Below are 15,464 nucleotides of genomic sequence, written 5' to 3'. Positions count from 1 at the left end.
GAGATAAATCATCAGTCTTTTGTGCAAGTCTGTGCAGCAGCACTAATTTGTTTGAGCTTTGACAGCTCAGGATCACTAAAACATGGGGACCTGCCATTAGCTTCATAGTGGATAGCAGTGCTTTTCTAAGAAGAGACAAACAAGGGGTCAGCTTTTCCTTCCTGCATCCCTTCTGCTTTTCCTTCTGCACTTTAGTCACCCTGGTCTCCTTAACTCTTCTCATCAGTTCAGTGCCTGGAGCAATAGCAATTACTGCAATGTGAACATATAACAAGCTATGGCTGGCTGACTGCTGGTAAGTGGAGCTCTGTCATTATTACTGCCTGCCTGTTAAAAGGGTGAGCAAGGCTGGCTCCTTCTCTCTTCCTGCCCCTGGCCTGCCTTCCGATGTGTTGCCTCACCTTGCCCATCACAACCCACAGTGCTGATGGTGAAGGTACTTTACCCTCCTTGCTGAGAACGGCCTCCTGGCAGAGCTCACGATGCAGTCAAATCTGCATGCACTTAAGAAGATCCTGGCCTTTTGGACTGCATCGCGACGGTGCGTACTCCAGCTTCATGGGTTTGATGAGCTTGTGCAATTTTTAGTCAATTTGGTGTTCTACACCTTACTTGGGCCCATTGGATCTTCTGTGAAGCACTCCCTGGCAGGCCTTTTGCTGTGGCTTCCTTGTCTGTTACGAAAACTTTTGCTCCCTTTGGTGACAGTTGAAGGCAGTTCACTTGTTTTGTCTGTCTTGTTTTGTGAGGGACTGGACACTCAGAGACACGGTGAGCTGGGACTCTGAATTTTGCTGCCACCTCTCATTCTGTTTCATGTTGTTTTCTTCTTTTAAGCATGAACCTGTATAGGTCAACACAGTTGAATCTGTTATGCTAATACAACCAGCTGTGCGTAGGAAATGGCACTTGGCTGTGAAACAGTTCCAGCCTACCCCAGGCCGGCTAGCAGCAACCTGTGAATGGTGCTGTCAAAGGGCTGGTTTGCTTTCTTCATTTCTCTTGTGCTCAGTCCCTGCAAAGACTCTATACGATCTCTATATTGTGACAATGTAAGTTCCTGTTGTTGAATGTATTGTTATAGATGATGATAATTTGATCAGAATAGCATCATATCATACTGGGAGCTTAATTGCAGGTAGGCATTGTGTCATTCAGACAAGTCCTGTGTTCACTGGTTTGCATGCTTGCTCAGTAGTCGTATGAAGTGCATAATAACTGCTCCTTTCCTGTTGGTTTGTTTATTCAGGGGTGGGGTATGAGATTCGGTAGTTAGTTGAAGTACTAGAGAGTGCAGAGAGCTGTTTTCCAGCCGCAACACTAAATTTGAAATCTTCCAGATTTGATTCTAGAAAATAATCTGCTTTGCCTTTGCACAGAGGCAGAAATGACCATGGTGGCGCTGAGTACTTTTGCCCAACAGGATTTAGGACCTAACAATACCAGGTGTGGAGCAGCCTTGCATTATAGCAACAGCATACTTTATAATTTAATCCTGACCCTATAAAATTACAGGACACCTTTCTTTTCTGCAAGGGCACTCTGCCTGACAGTGTTACCAGCAAATTGCTCTGAGGTGTTTTGTAGGGTGGACTCTCTCTTCTTGAGAGTGGATTGAGGGCGTGGGCTCATTTTCAATGACTGCTGCTCAGCTATTAAATGGTCACTCTTTCAGAGCTCTGTTGTCACATAGTCTTGAATTACTATGTGATTCCTGAAGACATCGCTGTTCAAGTGGTTACTTCACTTGGGGTCCAAGTGTTTGGGTATTAAAATATAACTGGCTTGGCTTCTCAGAAATACTTAATATCTATGACAAACCCATGGAAACTGTCATGAGTTCCAGCTTAGACATACTTAAATCTAGGCATTTTTATTTAGATGTCTAAGATTTTAGGTGTTTTATCCAACTCTAGATTAGACATTCTCTACCACTTAGAGATTCAAGTGTTTCTTTTTTGTTATTTACTTTAAGAGTTAAGTGTGAATTCCTCTACTTGCCCTCTTCTAATGTAAATAAACTACAGTTTCATTTAGTGATGGAAGCTAACAAGAGTTTAATTGTACGACAGCACAGGGTGACTGACATCATGGTATCATGGCATTGGTGTTGCGATGCTGAGCAGCTCCCTGGGTGGCCATAGCAGAGGGCTTTTCCTTCTGTTAAAGCTGTCAGACCACAGGGCTGAATAACAGATCGCAAATGACAGGGGAGGTTCTGAAAGTGCTGGTGCAAAAAATCTGAAAAAATCCATCAGCACAAAGTGGCAAGACCTATAACTGTTCTTAGAGACTGATGCTAAAGAAAAGAGTTTCCTTCCACTGAACTGAACCTTGGCCTTTTTTTTGCAGGCCACATCCTTGTTATTTTCTCTTGGCAGTCTTGAGCTCATGCCTCCCACCGGTGGATGAAACAGCCCAGGACGGATAGTTGCTCAGTGGCAACCATGTAATGCTGAACCCCTCCATGGTGCTCAGAGCATGGGGCCAGCTCTTCCACGGGATGACTGGGAAGAATGAAATTGTTTCCAGTCATGCCTTGTTGTACCACCTGGGACAGCATTGGTGGGAAGAAAGCCTCCAAGCCAGCTTTCACCAAGTAATGCTGACCTAATTAGGAGCAGAAATAAACCCTTATATATACGTGTTGCAATTGACATTTGGCACTTGCCAAATTCTCCATCCCTCAGTCTGGAGAAATAGCTGCACAAATTCTGTTCTCCGAAACTTCAGCAATAATGTGTAGCCACAAGATTTATATATGACATTGTATTCTTAATCACAGGGGAAGGTTTTTTAGACCTGTTGACTTGCAGGTAGTGACTTGATTCATACAGAGTAAGCAAAACTTTATCCAACTGTAAAAGGGAATGTAGGCACTTAAAATTTTAGTTTGGAGGTTTTGAAAGATAAAAAAATAAAGCTTAATTTAAGTGTGCCTTTATGCATATGGTAAGTGTAGTTCTCATTTCAGAAAATAATTGGTAAGATGTCTCATATAGGAGTAATAACAGGGTAGAGCAGACAGAGTCATCGTTCTGTGAAATAGCTCTGTGTCCTCAAAGTGGGCATAAACAGTAACTACTAGCAGTGCATGACACAGACTTTATCACAGGCTTGTTCCTGTTTATTACAAATAGACAACCCACAGGATTCTTGTTCTCAGGAGAGACTTAAATGAGCTCAGCCTGTTTGGAGATGCAGCAAGAAGACTCTCCCAAGGGATCTCATAGGATAACAAATGAATTCATTTCATCACCATCTTGAAAATGTTTCAGACCAAGTTCATTGCTGGAGAGCAGACCAGAGTAATGTGTTTCAGTGGTTCTGTGCACATCAGTGGTCAGTGGCATGTCAAACCTCTTACAAGAACATACTTGGCCTACAAACCTGGTGATAATAATTTGCAGATTTGAATCCACCTTTGCTAGCTTAGAGGTTTTCACTTCTGTGGCTTGTAGCTCTGCTGTGCTCCCATTGCAAAATTATTTGCATTTGAGGTTCCCTTTTTGGTTTTATCGGTTTGCATAGTGGTTACTTGTGAAACAGCATGTGGAGGAAATTGAATTATTCTTCTTACCAAGATTTTGAGGGATCCGTAATGTATTTTGGCATCTAGACCAATTAAATTTGAGCAAAACTCAGGCACTTGTCTTTCCCTATTGATTAAATAATATTCTTCCTTTCAGGAAACAAATTCCAGTTGACTTGAACCCTTGCCACAGAGGTAGGGTCCGTGTATACATGGGACAACTGATATCACAGCTCCCACATTTTGTCATAATTAGATCTGGATCAGAGGATTCACACTCCTGATACCTTTCAAAGCGTTTTTGTTTGTTTTCTCTCAAACCATTCAAATATTTTGTCTGGTTTTTGGGTGACATCATAGTGACCCTGCAGGCCTGGTGGTCAGGGTGCTGGGATCCTGCCAAAAGCTACAGAAGGGGTGGCTACCTCATCATCATGAATTTACATCAGAGTTGTGCAAGCTGTATTTAATTGCAGATTACTAGGTGATAAGTGTCAGTGCTTCTTACTTGCTCTTAGATTACACACCTCTTTGTGAGTTTGGTGGAGGGTGGAAGAGAGATGGCAGCAACTCTTAGGCAGAGCAAAGCAAGAGGGCATGTTACATGTGGAACATGACACAGTCTGTGTAATAAATTTGACACTGAGCCCACAGAGGTTGTGATGCAGTTGAGAAGATGGCTGTTTTGGGTAGATTGAGGTTTGTTTCAGAAGTTTTCATCAGCCGGACACAGGCCATGGACTCACAGAGGGTTTGTAAGAGGCAGTTTTGCATGTGGGCAGCTCACTCTGTGGCTGCCCCAAACAAGCAGCTGCAACTTAAAACAGTTGGAGTCTGGGTACTGTGTTTAATGGGGCTCTTTGCAGACCTGTATCTTTCCTCCCCTTAAAGATGTTATAAGGGCAAATGCATAAGGATGGGACATATTTTCTGTGCTCTGGTGGCTCTGCCTTCCTGTACTGGTTTCCCTGAGGTTTGTCAGTAATTCAGTGTAAATTACCCCTGATTGAAACAGTAAGAATCAGCTGAAAGCTGCCTCTCATTAAATGTTAGGCTACTGACTTGCACATAGAAATAAGCTAAAACTCCATTTGTTTCTAAACCTTTATAAAGCCATTAAAGCAAAAGTGACCACTGACCTAGAAATATGGCAGCTGCATCCGTGGCAATCACTAAAATAGCCTTTTGGTGACCTAGTTTCTCCTAGCAGTGAGCATCATGCAGCACAAGCATGTATCCTTCCTAGTAGACTAATCAATGAATGCTTCTTGCTGCTGAGGTTTTGGGGAGGTTGCAATGAAGTGGCAAAATGGGAGGAACTCTGAGGTTTATAACTGCTTGGAAAAATCTGGCTTTAGAAAGCCTCAGAGGCAAGAATCATTTAGTTGTGAGTGAAATTTTTCAAAGTGTCTGAACAGCGGCTTCAAATTTGACTGACCAAGTCCCAGTTTTCAGACTCAGCCCAAATTACACAGAACCCATTGAAACTGTGAACACCAGAATTGCTGGATGTTTTGGGAAGTATGACCTTGTATCTTTTTATTAATCCCAGATCTACTGTGCAGTTTGCTCTTCCAACCACATAAATATTATAAGGGCTTTCAAAATGCAAAATCCAAATGAAAAACTACCCTGACTTTCAGACTTTGGGGCAATTTCTCAGTGTTTCCTTCCACAAAAGTGGGAGTTGCAGAAGTTACGGAGTGTGGAGTAGAGCAGAAGTTGATAGTCTACCCGCTATGCAAGCCCTGTCTGTCTGTACACGGATGTCTGATTTCCATTCTGCATCTTTGTAATGGTAGGTGTGGTAATAGACTTCCTTTTTTACGCACAGCTATTAGCCTGGCCTTATCTCTGTAGTTAACAATATGATATGTTAGACATGCAGTTATGAAGCCCCTGAAGAAGCTGTCCAACCTAACCGGCACACACCAAGTTAGAAAGTGTTAAATGTAAGCCCTTGCAAACTCTCTCCTATAAGCTTATTTTGTTTTCATTATCTTCTTTGCTTTCCCATTTTGGTTTATGTAGAGCAACAGTGACATCCATTGGCCTATTAAGCTAATCAAAATACTGTACATACAACATGTATTTACTCAAGGTGGAGGGCTGTACTGGAGGCCTCCAGCACTACAGTTTCTCATTTAAATAGCAGCTGCTTGCTCTCCAAAACAACAGCCTCTCTCCTTCTCTAGCAACCTGTTTGCATCCTCATTTCAGATACTGACTCTTCATTCCTGCTAGGATGCTTAAAATGTACTTTTAAAGATGTAGCTTAAACCTAGGATCCCCTTTTCATGAGAGATAACAGGACACATAGAGGCTAAGCTGCAGTTATCCTGAAAGCAGAACTGTGGCAGCTCAGAGCTGGTGCAGTGACCTTTCTGCCCTGCATGTGAGAGATTATAAAACACTGAATTCTCTGAATAATTTTCAGCACTGGAGAACCAACACAGGTAGGAAAAAGTTAAAAGAATTTTGCTTCAGCTTATTTGCTGGTGATAATATGTTAAATTTTTGCATCATCCTTTCTTGAAGACAAGAAGATTTCGAAGGGCCACAGAAAAGAGAAGTGGGGGAGACGGGGACATGTGGTGGAAGACCTGACATCCAGAGGGTTGTTAAGAAAAGCCCAGTGGATGAAAGACTCAAAGTCAGAAATAGGTAAAGGATTCAGTTGCAGAAATCAAAACTAAAAAATATATGCATCTGAGAGGGAGAGCTGGAGGATTCTAATTTCATTCCAAAAAACCTGAAAACAGTTCAATTTATTTTTAACCTTGTAAGTGAATAAGTAGATGTTTCCTGCAGACGTTTCATTGAACAGCACCAGTGTTTGTAGTAAATTTTTGACCAGCTATAGTTACAATCCCATTTCAAGGTCAAACAACCTGTCTCTGAAAGGGAGTCTCTTTGAGAAGGAGGATCAAACTCGTAAGCCTGTGGGCCCATTTTCGTTGCCCCATAGCACAGTGCAGCTATGGCAGTTTGTATCTACAATGAGATTCAGCCTCTTCCCTCATGACTGGGACAACTGGAACTTTTACCCAGCAAGGTCAGCACATGGTTTTTCCCTTCCAGCATCATCAGAGATAGAGGAAAAAAGTAGTTACGCTGATTTGTGCCGTCTGATTTGGAGTCTAGTTCATAGCTCTTAATTAGAAAGGAAATTGTAAGCGCTGTGCATCCTTCTTTGGAGTGATCATAACTGAGGGGAGCTAGAGGTGCTCAGCATAAGGTCTTCCATTCATTTCAGCAGTTTTGGATCAGACATCATGTCCACAGCACCTGGAAGAGGGATCTTCCTTTTATTTAGATGATTATTTCCAGCAGGAGAGCCCAGGAATCATTTCCAGGTGATGCTCAGTGTATTAGAGAATTTCAGACTGGACTTTGTGAATGTGTGCACAGTGAGCAGGAGGGAAACTCGTGAAGAAGCTTTGCCTGCTGTCCCTCCAAACTACAACATGCTGGAAATTATTTTTTCCAGTTTATGTGATTTTAGCCCTAAGAGTATCTTTCCTTTACCTGCACATCTCTTGCATTGCCACTTTGTATGGTCTCACAGCTTGCAAATCTTTCTGCTGGGTATTTTAGATAACTGCTATCTTACACAGCTCAATCCAGACAGTCTGTTCCCTTTAGACATCTTATCTTCTCCCTGCCTGACTCTGGGGACTTCTCTGTGGAAATTTGCAGATGATTTCCTTGCTTTCCCAACTCCCTCTGAAGTGCTTCCATGCCTCTCCATGGGTGAATGATTGTAGCTAATGCCAGTGCACTGTTGCTATGCTTTCATGGACCAAAAGAAGAGCACATAATTTCTTTTTTCAGCTCTCTTACTCATTCTCTGGCTGATTTCTCTCTCACACACACACGGCTGCTTTCTGGGTCAGCTACATACAGCATTTGGGTTTGCAGGGGCTGATCTTCCTGAACCATTACTAAACACTGGAATTTCCCTGGGTGTTGACTTGATGCCTGTTGAGTTCTTTTTCTCATTCCTGCAGTATGTGGTTTCACAGGGAGTGGCTGTCTGTTGGCTCAAGTTTCTTTGACTATACTTTGTATACATTTTCCATGATCAAGGAGGAAGAGCGAGCGCCTGATAAAATCCTGCTGTTTGCGGATAACAACGGATAACATTGTTGTGCTAACAGACATTTGCATAAGAGATATGAAAACAGCCCCATTCATACCCTTCTGTGACGGTGCTGGGTCTTATAACTGCTTTGAAATTTGAGGTGGGTTATTGCTCGATTGCATAAGGCAACTGGCATTGCTACAGCTTTCCACAGGCTGCAGGTGCACTGTCCTGGGTCAGCCTGCCAGCAGTGGGTGGATAAGGACAGCATTCCTGCCACTGCTGCAAAGCTCCCGGTGTCCTGGAGGAAACTACAAACTGCTTACTGCAAACTGTCTTGTCTGCAGATTTCAGAAGATGGAAAGGAAAATATCATATTTGCACTCCAGAGCAGGCTTAGCCCTGTTCTTACCCATAAAGTAGGTATGATTTAGCGAAAAAAAAATTCCAAATGCCTTTTGGTAGTGAATAAACCAAAAGGCAGTCTTCTTTCTAGAGAAAATACTGACATTTCATTGAAAAACAGAATACCCCAAAAGTGCAATTGCATGTATAGCACCATACACAGCAAAGACTGCACCAACCAGTTTTTATACCTGTGAGGCCTGCATTTATTCAGTCTTTCCGGTGAAGACAAACAGGGTTATCATTCTCGAGTGTGCTCGTAGCCTGCAATGAAAGGAAGGCTTTCTTTCCTGTGTCTAAGAGGAACCAGGGTTGATGTTCTCCTATCACATAGGGACCTTGTTCTGTCTGTTTATCCCTAATCAATAACATCCTGTGCTGATTGCTGGTGTCACACAGTAGCTTCCAGTACTGCCCACTCAGGTACTTTATTTTGCTTGTGCTGCTACACCAGAGTGGCAAAATGCAGTAGATTTGAGGAAGCAAGGAAGCTTTAATTCAGAAAATTCTATCTTACATGGGATTCTGCTAGGAGCTACTTTAAGACTTGCATGGGTGTCTAAGGTGGCTTGATGTTGCCCATTTCTCTGCTCTGCCTGGGATACCTTGATGGTTATGGTAGGGACAAGTCTGTGCTCTGGGCTTTCATGACTTGGCTGTAGCAAAGGGGAACTAGATGTTTTCTCTTTTGCTGAGCTCCCTGTGTTTCCTTGCTATCACACAATGGAGCTGTTTGCATGTTTTCAGCAAATAATGCTTTATTACTGTCTTGGTGAAAGGAAGAAGGCAAAATTTAAAAAAAAAAAAAAAAAGAGGGAGAGAACATCTTGTGAACCTGCTGTTCTCAGATCTCTCCGATAAGGACAGTTCCAAATGCGTGAGAAGTTTCCTACTCTGAGATTTATTTACTCCTGAAAGAAAAGCCACCTTCATCTCATTATTTTATTTTCAATACAGGTTTTAATTTGGTGAGAAAATATCTTCCCCATAAAGAACCTATTCTGCCTCATTAACTCCTATAAAAAGCATCCCCCCCAAGCTTGAAATGTTAAAAGAAGCATAAATTAAGGCTAAGTTTGTTGTTTGCTGCTTTAATCAACAAACAACCTTAAAAGGGACCCACAAAAGGTTCTGTAAACTAAATTTATTAGTGAGCAGGAAAACAGGCCTTCAGCTGCAGCCTCCTTCCCTTCCCAGCCCCCTGAATTTGAAGGGGGGTGGGTTTTTGGAGCGACTGGTTTTGTTTACAGTGTCTTACTCTCTTAGGCAGGTTGCTGTGGTCCCATGGATCTCTGTCAGACTTTTGTGATGCAGCTGAACTGAAGTGACTTGGGACAGAGTCTGTTAATTAGGTCTTCAAAGCCTCCTCCTTTTTTTCTTCGCTGTACAAATGTCCTTTTTTCCTCATCTTTTCCCTAAATCTGCTTGTCAGTAGCTCAGAAGGAAAGAGGAGGTTTTTCACAGCAAAAAGAAACTGCCATTCTCTTTGCCTTCTTTTCACCTCTCCAGGATTCTAGAGGAAAAGTAGATGCACATCTATTTTCTCCCCTTTTCGTCTGTTTGATATGCTTAAGAAGGCTTCCTCTATTTCCTCTTTATGCTATCATTATAGCATCATTTATGTCTTAGGGATATCTCCACTCACAGAGTGGTGCTCACAGTGACTGCCATGCCAAAAACTGGGGAAAAGCTTTAGGGACAGCTTTTCAGTGCAGAGGACAAGATAGTTGGATAAAAATATTAAGAATTAACTTTAATGAGTCGGCACATGTGAATATGTAATTTCTTTCCAAATTCCCCTTGACCTAACAGTGAACTTCCTTACAAATCTCTTGCATTCAGATTCATTTCAATCTTAAACCAATTTTTCACAGGTTTTATTTGGGAGAAGCCTCCATGAGAAAATGTAATAATAGATTTTGTTCATTGCTGCAGTGTTTGGACTTCCTTGCTTCTTCATTTTTTTCAAAATTATCTTAAGTTCAGTCTGAGATATGCAGTATAACATAGCTCCAAAAGAAATCACTTTTGTTCACTGGAAAAAACAGCCTTGACCCATTAGAGAGCAGTTTCTGATATTTATCTGAACACCTCCTCACCTTCCAGGAGTTAATTTGAATTGGAGATGAGCCAAGACAGGGATTTTCTCTAAACTTCTCCCAGGTTTATGGGCTTAGATTCAAACAGTCCTGACTCTGAACAATTTGTGGTTCAGGTTTGCAAATCTAAAGGGTGACTGGGCACGTTTTGCAAAACCTGAACCTCCCCTGGAGTTTTGCTATCCTCCGATTGATAGCTCTGGCTCCAGCCCCAACTTGCTCTCGCTCTTCATGGTCTGTGGGCAGCTCAGTGTTGCAAAAAACTCCTCAAAGGAAATCATCCTTCTTCAGTGCAGCCCATGTCTTATTTCAAAAACTAATTTCCCCTGTCCATCCCACGCCTTCCCTTCCTCCACCAGCAAACGTGACACAGGTCTCGCATTTCACACCAGCTGCCTGAGCAAATGCACAGACTGGTCCAAATTTACTGTGGCCTGGCATCTGCATTGGCCAGCAAGCCAGTGACATCAATTACAGGCACAAGACAGTTTCCTTTTGGGGCGTTTGACGTTGTCCTTTCATCCTTCAAATAAGATCTTTTTTCCATTTCTGTGAACCAGCTATAGCCCAGCTCTGTGTCCAGCAGCTTGTGTTGCAAGAAACAAGAGGACAGGGAGGCAGGGGAATGCAGGATGAAGGGAATGCAAGGAACTGGGGCTCTGTGCTCTTCCAGTGCCATGCTGCTCCTCCAGTGCCATTGCTGGGGCCACGTGGGCATGTGGCGCAGCTTTATTTAAACAGGAAGGAGGAAGTTTTCTCAGTTATCCAGTGCCGTGGGAGCATGCTGTTCATGGAGCATGGCAGTATCTGGCCTCCAGGCGCCAGGAAGCCTGGGGCCAGGGAGGTGGAGAACAGGAGCTGGCTCCAGCACTGTTGAGCTTTGCTATGATGCAGGGCCCAGGTGCATCGGGGTGAATATAGCCTCCTCAAAATGCACTTGGCACTCACGTTCTCTGTGTTACCTGGGCTTTCTTGTTTGGCCAGTTACCCTGTATCTTTCTTTAATTTGTTGTCGGTCCTCTGACGATGAGTCTTTTACTACTTATTTCCCTTTGGATTTTTTACTGTTTATTTGGAAGGGGTTTTTGTGGCTACTAGAAAAAAGATAAAATCTCCTAGATACATGTTTCCCCACAGCACAGGTATTCCTGTCATCTCTGGTGAAATACATGGGGAACAGGAGGTATGTGGAGTTATTCATGGCATCAAATTGAAAAATGTGCTTGAGTGCTTTGCAGGTCTAGGGCAGTTGTACCCACTTACCCACTTACATGCATTGATCCTGCTAATACACACTAGCCTCAGCTCGAGGAAACATGCTGTGTTTATTCTTCCATTTCTATTACCAAGTCCATCAGTGACATGAACGGAAGCAGGTAATAGCTTGAAAGCCTCCATGACCCTTAGAAATGCCCCTAACCTGCATTTGACAAGGTGTGCAGCTTGTGTTGTGTGGTCCACTGACCAGAATGCTAGATTTTATTTTAAAGTGGCCACTGACAGTGAACAAATATATGGCATGCAAAGTGGGCCGCTGTAACCTGACCCTCAAGTCATCACCACCATGGGTCAGCTCTCCCCTTACTGTCCAGAGCTCTAGTTGTGTTGGCTCCTGCAACTGGTTCCCAACAGTTATTTGCAAGAATGGTGCAAACATAGCCCTAGGGCGTCTTCATCTACTCCCAGAGGCAAACACAGCAAATGCTTGTCAAGGTGGTGTGTACACAAGCTTTTCTTGGGCTATCTCCCCCTGCTCCAGATCCAGCTGGCAGACTCCAGGGCTTGATGACAGCAGTGTATACACCAGCTGTTCGCTGTGATATGGGAGCTAAAATGAAATTGCCTGCCTGCTTTCAATCTGAGTCCTGCCATTGCCAGGTGGGAAGGGGCAGTGAGAAGGGCACTCACTGAACACGTACTCATATCTCTCTCTGCCATAGTTTGCTCAGCTTCTAATGCAACTTGCTACAGTTGGGGGAAAGACATCAGAAAGCCAACTAGAGTCCAGCTCTAGTTTCTTCAGTTTTTCTTTTAAGTCAAAGGACATACATTTTCAAAGGCAGTGAGAACGCCAGCAGGACGGAGGAAAACCCACTGTACTGATGGTTGTAGTTTGTTGAAGGAGACTGTATGATATCTACTCTTGTGCTTAAATAGGATTAAACTGCCATCAGAAGCAAACAGCAAGCAAGAAACCAAAATCCTGCAAAAAATGTTAAAAAACCCCCTCTGAGTCCTCCCCCTGATTCTTACACCTTGCAGGATATATCATTTGATACTGGTGTCACAAGAGTCACCGGGTGGAGAAATCATGCTTTGTTATGTATATTCTTTCATTTGTTTATATGGAAGGGCTTTTCTTTCCACAATAAGCGCTGAGCTCAGCATTTAGCCTGGTCCCTGCTAGAAAAAGTTATGGAGGTAGTTCAGTGGGAGCTGAGCTGTGCCGAGAGGTGGCCCCACTCTGCATGCTGACCTGCACACAGACTGCCCTGTGACACAGCGACTGCTTAAGCATGTACAGGACAGCACGCCATCCAGGGCTGCTCTGACCATGTGGTGAAAAATCACTTTTCTGTTGAAGCAGGATCAGGAGAGAATTGCACAAAGGCCAAAGTGCAGTTTTCCAAGCTAGCACTTGGCAGAAGGAGCAGGTATCACCCTGGAAGATGTGAACATGGCTTTAGATGTAAGCAGCATGGGTTTAGCTGTGTAAGGCCAATGAGGCATCGTAGCTAGGACACACCACCACCACCACTCAGCAGGGCACTGGTCCAGTGATGGTACAGGGGGTCAGCACATTCCCCTGGTTATATCCTGTAGGAGAACGGTCTGTGCATTTTAGAAAGATATTGCAGTCCAACCCAAAACTGAAGTAGTGTTGCTGATGAAGGAGACACAAGGTGAGCTGTGGACACTGAGCACCTCCTAGATGTGGCTGTCCAGCAGCCAGAGCTACCAGCAGCACCTCAGCTCCCCAGCGTGAATGTTTGCCTGACTCATGCTTTTTTAGTCTAGAAGGCAAGCTGTGGTCATCATTCCAGGGGGGTATGGCTGGAAGTTGGGTTGAAGCTTTCCTTTTGTCAGCAGTATGTGCTTGTTATGATCCCTCATAGTTAATTCCCACTTGGACTAGCTGCCTTCATCTGCCTCAGGGTGAGTACCTGTGCTATCATAAGTACATAATGCTTAAATAAATACTCAAAGGTTATGGGGAGCCTCAGGTTTATGCTACAGGTGGTAATTTTTTTGTTGTTGTTTTTATCACAGAAGGACAAATGTTCATGAGCTTTTATGATTACATCCAAAAAAGGACTTTGTTTCATTGCCTGGTAACTTCTGGGAAACTGTTTACCACTTGCTATCTCTCAGAGTTGCTGGCCAAGATGCAAAGTATATTTAAAGAGTTTAAAATCTCAATAAAACCATCTGGAATCATTTCATGAAGCAAATTATTGAGGGTCCATCTGGCTCCTAATGGAATGATCCTGAACAGGTGACATACACTGTATATGCCGTGGGAATATACAGTGTTCCACGTAGCTTTCCAGTCAGAGAGAGAAATCACGCTCGGGAGTGGTAACAGTCATGCCTTTAACTGAATGACGTTTGCAGGCAGGAGCTCTGCTGGCAGCAGATAGTCATGCTGACTTGTGGATAAAGCAGTTGGCTTTTTAGTTGGGCGGTGGGTGTGTTTGGTTCAGATCAGAAAGCAACCCTTGCCCGGAAAGGGAACCACAGGGCAGGCGTCACCTGAGTAATCTTTCCTCACCATTATTACCAGGCTGTTTAATCCTGTTTCCAAAACCTGACCTTTCATGTCATAAAATGGCGATTTAGAGATGTTGAAATGATGAATCCATTTTGATGGTGCATCCTCTTAGGCACATGCACAGGAGTAGTATGTTACTGTCCCCCGATGGAAATCTGACTGTGATGGCCGTGCTAACTGTGTAGCATGCTCAAAGTCACCACAAACTGGGGCTACATCCAGGTGTGTGATAACATGCCAGATTTTATAGAGACAGATATATTTTTCACTGGAAAGCACAAGTGAAAAAAATATGGGAAACGGTACTTACTCTGCTGTGAGAGGTGCCGCTTCATGATGGGTTTCATAATTAAGACTCATAGCTAACGCTTACTGCCTTTATAACATCACCTCAGGTGTTTCGTCTGCATCTCACATTCTGGTTTATCACAGGCTCTACTATTTATGCATCTTGTTAAGCATTAAGCATTTTAGGCTGGTGGTTATGAGAGAACATATGTCTGCATGAAAAGTAGCACTGGCTGAGCATAATTTAACCTGATACAGATGTACCTATGCAAAAGGCCATTAAACCACTTTTATTATTTTGGGAGAGTAGAATATTTTAGTTCAAATAAGACCGACAGGAACCATTTTAAGCTAAGACAGAATAAGTTACTTATGAACTGAAATAAAACTCTCCATGTAACCTTTTATGATAGCTTAACAGTGGGTGAATGAACAGCTTCAGGGAAGCCAGTGCCTCTTTCTTGTGAGGAGCACATTGGGGAGTGGGATACTTTCCCACTCAAACAAAGGGCACATCCCTTTTCCTCCTTCTATAAATATTAATTTCTCCCTCTATAATATAGGAATACTTTTGGATGGCCTTTGGACATTCATGGATAAAAGATTCATTATGGGCAGGATACTGATGTTGTGAAGAGCAGCTTTTCCAGCATCTCCTTCAGTCACCTCTTTGGGGTCAAAAGATATCTTCTTTCCTTCAGTGAATATGCATCATGTTCCCACCCCAGACTTGCCGTCTTCCTTCTGCCTGGCTCTCTGGTGCTCCCAGCAGCCTGCAGAGGAGTTGGAGTTAAGTGGTGTTCAAGGCCATAGTGTCAGGAGCTGGTGCTGTATTCGCATTTGTGTGCAAATTCAAAGAAGGAGGGGGAATATGGGGCGACCTCTTGAGAGGAAGCAGCTACTGGACAAAAACCAAGGAATCCTAAAGGAGGATACAGTGCAGAAAGTGAGAGGAAGGGTTAGGCATCAAAAGGGCAGGAAGGTGCATGGCAAGTGGCTGGGAGAAAAAGTAGAAACCGATTTAATTTCACCTGCAAAATCTGTCATCACGGGGAACAGGAAAGTGAAATCCTGCAGTTTTCAGCCAGGAAGACTTCCACAACACGAAGTCTGGCCACTTTAATTCCTAGACATAAACCAGCTCAGCTCAGTAACAGCACTCTGCTCATTTTATACCAGCCAAGAACAGGGCATTAGAAATACAATTTCCTGCTTTAAGCTTTAACTTTTTCCCCTGTGTGTAACATAAATCATTCCACAGCCTGAAGAGCTTTTTTTTCAGTT

This window comes from Athene noctua, chromosome 4, assembly GCF_965140245.1.
Source record: "Athene noctua chromosome 4, bAthNoc1.hap1.1, whole genome shotgun sequence".
NCBI classification, from domain to species: Eukaryota; Metazoa; Chordata; class Aves; order Strigiformes; family Strigidae; genus Athene; species Athene noctua.
This window is presented reverse-complemented; position numbering follows the sequence as displayed.